This window comes from Martes martes (assembly GCF_963455335.1).
Source record: "Martes martes genome assembly, chromosome: 6".
Lineage (NCBI taxonomy): Eukaryota > Metazoa > Chordata > Mammalia > Carnivora > Mustelidae > Martes > Martes martes.
This window is the reverse complement of record NC_137893.1, coordinates 147,003,712-147,010,678: the sequence shown is the minus strand read 5'-3', so window position 1 is coordinate 147,010,678 and position 6,967 is coordinate 147,003,712.

The window sequence follows — 6,967 nt, the reverse complement described above, 5'->3', positions numbered from 1 at the left end:
TGCAGATATTCGCTTTGTCAACAATATGCCAGTCTCTCAGAGTCACAGAAGTGCACTGATCCTTCAAAGACCATCGCTCTTTCCAAGAGGCAGTTGGATATCTGTAATCTTTGATATTCTTCCTTGGAAGAAGATGCCATATTCTCACCCTAACACCCATTCAAATGCTTCTAAGAGGAGATGAGGTTGTTCCCTTTACTCCTGATTCCTTAGATCCAAGAGGGTGGTGGTGTTACCTGCAAAACTGGTGTCTGTGATTGAGATTGCTATTTCCTTAGAGGAAGCTCCAGACAGAAGAGCAATCTGACATCCAGATTAACTGAACACCCCTCCACCGGTGAAGTGAAACAATCTCAGTACTTTCTCTTTGGTTCAAACCGAATGCTAGGTGCTAGGTCTTACAAGCGTGCAATCTGTGTTTGTGTCTCAGATCTGCACAGTGTCAAACCATTTACTTTAAAAATGTTTGGAATAGGAGACAAGATGGCGGGGAAGTAGGAGGAGGCGCCTTTTCAACCTGTCCCCTAAAGGGAGCCGATTACCTACCAAAGAACTCCGATCACCCATGAAATCAGCCTGAGATCAGAATTATGCACGTCTGGATCTCTACGGGGGCAGAAGACGCCAGTGGGCAGGTAAAGTGGAGTGGGAACGTCGGACTGATATCGGAAGATAAACAAAAGGGGGAGGGAGCCACCGGAGGCGACCGATTGGAAAATAATACCCCAATACGAGAGTGCCCGGCATCTGGGGACCAGCATTAACTTGGAGTCTTGTTGAAAGCACTCAAAAGAGCAAAGACTCGAGCGGGGAAATTGTGGGAATCGGGGCGGCTAGGGACAGGGGCTTAAGTCCCCGGACCCAGGACAGCCTCCCCTGGCGCTGAGCCAGAGAGTGCAGCGGAGAAACCCGGTCTTGGTCTGGGAGCCGCCAGCGCGCCCGAGAACGGGTGGAGTCCGGCTCCCGTGAGGGGCTGGGGCCACGCCAGACGGCAGAACGCGCACCTTCCTGGAGATGCGCGCGTGCCTCAACCTCCCCTGAGAGAGGTGCACGAACGCCCAGCCTGGTGTTCTCGGACCCACGCGGCGATAGACCCACGCGGCGATAGAGCCGATAGAGCTGGAGGCGCCGCGCCCCAAACCCTCCCCTGGGAGAGGTGCGCGCAAGCCCGGCGCTCTTAGCCCCGGCCGGCGGGAAAATCTCAGTGTGCGATCACTGCTTGGAACCTCTCTGGCGGTCTGGAGCTGCCCGGACAGCCACAGCTGCCTTGGTTTTGCGGACAAGCAGGAGATCCAGCGTCCCCAGGGACCGCGACTCAGAACCTGCCCTGCCCGCGGCCCAGCGGCTGCAGCACCTGCAGGGGAGCAGACTGAGGCTTCTCTCTGAGAGGGAGAACGGGGTGCAGTTTTCTTGCCTCTAAACCTCCAAAAACCATCAAAAGCTGTCAAGGCGAGAGAAAAGAAGTAAACAAACATAAAAACCTCCAGAGAACAAAAACCTGAAAAAACTGTTTTTCTCAGAGCCCACCCCCTTGAGGGGGTCGGGAGGACTTAACTCGGGGAACATCATTGACTGAAAACCCACGTGGCAGCCCCCTCCCCGAGAAAACAAATCAGGAAAGAAAAAAAAAAAAAGACTACAAGAGAACAACCACCACTACTTCATAGATACAACTTTTATTTTTAATTCTTTCCCACTATTCTGGTTCATTTTTTATTCTTTTTTTATATAGATAATTTTTAACCTATTTACCATCACAGTGAGATGTCTAGTACATCAAATTCCATGATAAACTTCTAACCTGAATTTTTTGATACATACACATGTGTTTTTCTTTTGCTTTTCTATTTTCTTAATTTTTAAAAAAATTTTTAGTTTAGTTTAGTCCAGTTTATTCCTTTTTTATTTTTATTTTCTAATATTCATATAGTGTTAAACTTCAAGGAAACCCCCTTTCTCCAAGCAATGCTACCCCTATAGGTGAACCAATTTTTAATCCCCCTTTTTCTTAGGAAAGTTGAGTCCTTTAACAAAGATATCAAGATACATCCAGGAAGAATCAAAATAAACTTCCTGGCCCACACCGAGAATCTATAACCATGCTCCCATCTTTTTCTTCTGCCAGTGTCTCTGTGTATTTATGTTTGTCCTGATAGTATATAAATCTTATACTTGGGGTTCTTCTTGACAAGGCTCCTCCTTTTTTTGCTTATATATATATATATATATATATATATATATATTTTCTCTCATCATATACTTTTATCAGTCTTTTTGTTTGTCTGTTTTTGTTTGTATACGTCATAAATCTTACCCTGGGGCCCATTTGGACTGAACCTTCTCTTTTATCTTCCCTTTTTTTCCTGTCTCTCTCTCTCCCTCTTTTTTCTTTTTCTTTTCTTTTTTCTCTCGTTTGGGTGGGGAATCCTGAGTGCTCAGAAGCGTTCCAGGGTGCACCTTGACTGCACCACGGTCGATACATCCAGCTACATCTGTCCAGTCATCTCTCACCAAAATGACTAGGAGGAGGAATCCCCAACAGAAGAAAAATACAGAGGATGGGCCTTCTGCAACAGAGCTAACGGCTATCAACATAGACAATATGTCAGAAAGAGAATTCAGGCTAACAATTATCCAGGCAATAGCTAGCTTGGAGAAAGCCATGGATGACCAAACGGAATTGATTAGGGCAGAATTGAAAGCGACCAGGCAGGATGTTCATAATGTTAGGGCAGAGCTGAAGGCCACCAGGGATGAGGTTCACAACGCTCTCAATGAGTTCCAATCTAATCTAAATTCTCTAAAAGCTAGGGTAACTGAGACAGAAGATAGAATTAGTGATCTGGAGGACAAACAGATAGAGAGAAAGGATCAGGAGGAAGCCTGGAACAAACAGCTTAGAAGCCACGAAAACAGAATCAGGGAAATAAATGATGCCATGAAACGTTCCACCGTCAGAATTATTGGAATCCCTGAAGGGGAGGAGAAAGAAAGAAGTCTAGAAGATATAGTGGAACAAGTTCTTCATGAAAATTTTCCCAATCTCGCGAATGGAACAAGTGTTCATGTACTAGAGGCAGAACGGTCTCCCCCCAAGATTATAAATTCCAAAAAAACATCCAGGCACCTCATAGTAAAATTGAGGAATCATAATTGTAGATACAAGCTCTTGAAAGCCGCTAGGACAAAGAAGTTCCTTACATACAGAGGAAAGTCCATCAGAATAACGTCAGACCTGTCCACAGAGAACTGGCAAGCCAGAAAGGGCTGGCAAGACATATTCAGGGCACTAAATGAGAAGAACATGCAGCCAAGAATACTTTATCCAGCAAGACTGACATTCAAAATGGATGGAGAGATAAAGAGTTTCCAAGACCGGCAAGGCTTAAAAGACTATGCAACCACCAAGCCGACACTGCAGGAAATATTAAGGGGGGTTCTATAAAAGAGGAAAAATCCTAAGAATAGCATTGAACAGAAATATAGAGATAATCGACAGAAAGAAAGACTTCAAAGATAACACAATATCAATAAAAACGTATCTCTCAATAATCACTCTCAATGTGAATGGCCTAAATGCACCCATAAAACGACACAGGGTTGCAGATTGGATAAAACGACAGGACCCATCCATATGTTGTCTACAAGAGACCCATTTTGAACCTAAAGATACACCCAGACTGAAAGTGAAGGGATGGAGAAGCATCTTTCACGCCAATGGGCCTCAAAAGAAGGCCGGGGTAGACACAGAAAAGCACTTAACAAAGCACAACATTTTTTTCACGGTAAATACACTTGACAAATTAGGTATAAAAGGAATGTACCTCAAACAATGAAAGCCATATATGACAAATCCATGACTAACATATGCAAAGGCAAAGGTTGGAAGCTTTTCTTCTAAGACCAAAAACAAGACAAGGATGCCCACACTCACTACTCATATTGAATATGGACTTGAAGTCCTAGCCTGAGCAATTAGGCAAGAAAATTTTAAAAAGGGCATCCAAAACCAAAAAGAAGCATAAATATCTTTTGTTTACAAATGATACAATCTCATATAGAAACTACAAGATTTTCATGAAAGAAGTTGAAGAATTAAAGCATCCTATATTCAGGGCTCCTGGGTGGCATAGTCAGCTGGGTATCCAACTCTTGGTTTCACCTCAGGTCATGATCTCAGGGTTGCAAGATCAAGCCCTGTGTCTGGCTCCGTGTTCAGCATGGCGTCTGCCTGAGATTCTCTCCCTCTCCCACTACCCCTCCCCTCACCTGCACACACGCTCTCTCCAAAATAAAATAAAATCTTAAAAAATATATAAAATAAAATACCCTGTTTTCATGAATTGAAAGAATTAATACAGCTAAAATTTCCACACTCGTCAAAACCATTATAGGTTCAATGCAATCCCTATCAAAATTTGAGTGGCATTTTTCAAAGACCTAGAAAAAAACAATCTAAAAATCTGTACAGAACCACAAACTCCCCAACTGCCAAAGCCACCTCAACAAAGAACAAGACAGGGGGCATCCCACTTCATGATTCATACTATATTATAAAGCTCTAATAATCAAAACTGTATGGTACTGGCTGAAGAAATAGACACATCCAACAAAGGAACAGAAAGAAGAGCACAGGCATAAACCCACCCATGTACAGACAACTAATGTCTGCCAAAATATCCGGAATATTCACGGGGAAACAAGGTCTCCTTAATAAATGGTCCTAGGAAAGTTGGATAACTACAGGCAGAGAAATTAAATTGGAGATTTATAGTACACGAATCACAAAAATTTACTTGCAATGGATTAAGATGTAAACATAAGACCTGAAATTTTAGAACTCCTAGAAGACAACATAGATGAAAGATTCTTAACAATGGACCCATTGAGAGTTACCAAATGAGTGTTCTAGCATTATCCTATCCACAAGCACAGCCCATTCTATGCGATCCAAATTTTAACCAGAGCCTAAATATGTCATCAAAAGCACTACCAACAACAGCAAAAATGAGTAAGAGAGATTACAACAAACTAAAAAGCTTCTGCACAATAAAAGAATCAGTCCACAAAATGAAAAATCAACCTATAGAATGGGAGAAAATGTTTGTACACTTCTACACGATAAGGGGGTAATATCCAAAATGTATAAGGAGCTCATGCAACTCAGGAGCATAAAAACCAACAGTTACACCTTTTCAAAGGAAAGATGTATTGAGTGAATACTTTTCCAAAGACATGCAAAGGGCGAATAGATACATGAAAAGTACTCCTCATCACTACTCATCAGAAAAATGCAAACCAAAACGACAGATATCATCACACCTGTTTGAATATCTATCATCAAAAAGACAAAGGATAACAAGAGTGGTGAGGGAACAGTCGTGCACAGTTGGTGGGAATGTAAACTGATACAGCCTCTATAGAAAGCAATATGGAGGTTCCTCAAAAAATTAACAATGGAACTGCTACTGTATCCAGCAACCAACTTCTAGGTACACATCCAAAGGAAATTAAACCAGGATATGAAAGAGATATATGCCCTCCCATATTCACGGCAGCACTATTCACAATGGCCAAATGTGGAGACAACTTAAATGTCCACACAGATGAACGAAGAAAAAGGATGTGGCATAAGTATCTAAAGCAATATTATTCATCCGGGAGAAGGAAGGAAACCTGCCGTTTGTGACAACACGGATGGACCTTGAGGGCATTATGCTAGGTGACACAATTCAGCAGAGAAAGAAAAATATTGTGTGATTTCATGTGACTCTGGGATCCAGAAAAGCTGAACCGGTAGGTCCAGAGAGTAGAAATGTGGTTACCAGGGACTGAGGGGAGGAGAAGTGGGAGATGTTGGGCAAAGAGTATCACTACAAGTTGCAAAATGATTGAGTCCTGAAGATTTGTTTTTAAAGATTTTATTTATTTATTAGACAGAGAGAAATCACAAGTAGGCAGAGAGGCAGGCAGAGAGAGAGGAGGAAGCAGGCTCCCCCCTGAGCAGAGAGTCCGATGCGGGGCTCGATCCCAGGACCCTGGGATCATGACCTGAGCCAAAGGCAGAGGCTTTAACCCACTGAGCCACCCAGGCACCCCAAGTCCTGAAGATTTAATGTACAGCTTGGTAGAGTTCATATAATTGTATTATAGACTTGAGAGATTTTAAATGCTCTTACCATGAAGAAGATATCATAATTATATGATGTCATAGAGGTATGAAGTTACACTATATTCGCAAAACTTATATATATATGTATGTATGTCTATATATATCTATGTATATATGTATATATATGTGTGTGTGTGTCTATATATATAATTTTTGCCAAGATAGTGTATATATTCTATAAACAGTGGATTATATATTTATTAATTAATTATAAATTACATATATACACATATATATAATTTTTGCCAAGATAGTATATATATTCTATATACAGTGAAATTATTTATTTATTTATTATAAATTATATATATAATTTCAGTGTATATAGAATATATATACAAAGAATAGATATATAGTGACATTTTATGCTCTCTTCTTTCGATAGATAGATGATAGATAGATAGATAAAGACACCTGGGTGGTTCAGTCAGTTAAGCGTCTGCCTTCGGTTCAGGTCATGATCCCGGGGTCCAGAGATCAAGCCCCCTGTCAGGTTCCCTGCTCAGAGGGGAGCCTGCTTCTCCCTGTCCCTCTACCACTATGCCTGATCGTGCTCAAACTCTCTTTCTTTGTTAAATAATAAATAAATCTTTAAAAGGAGGGGGCTCCTGGAGGGCACAGTCAGTTGAGTGTCTGACTCATGACGTTGGCTAAGGTGGTAATATCAGGGTATTGAGACGAAAGTCCACTTCAGGCTCTGTGTTCAGCTCAGAGTCTGCTTAATTTTCTCTCTTGCTCTCCCTTGCCCTCCCTCACACCCCTCTAAAATAGATACATAAATCTTTAAAAAAAAAA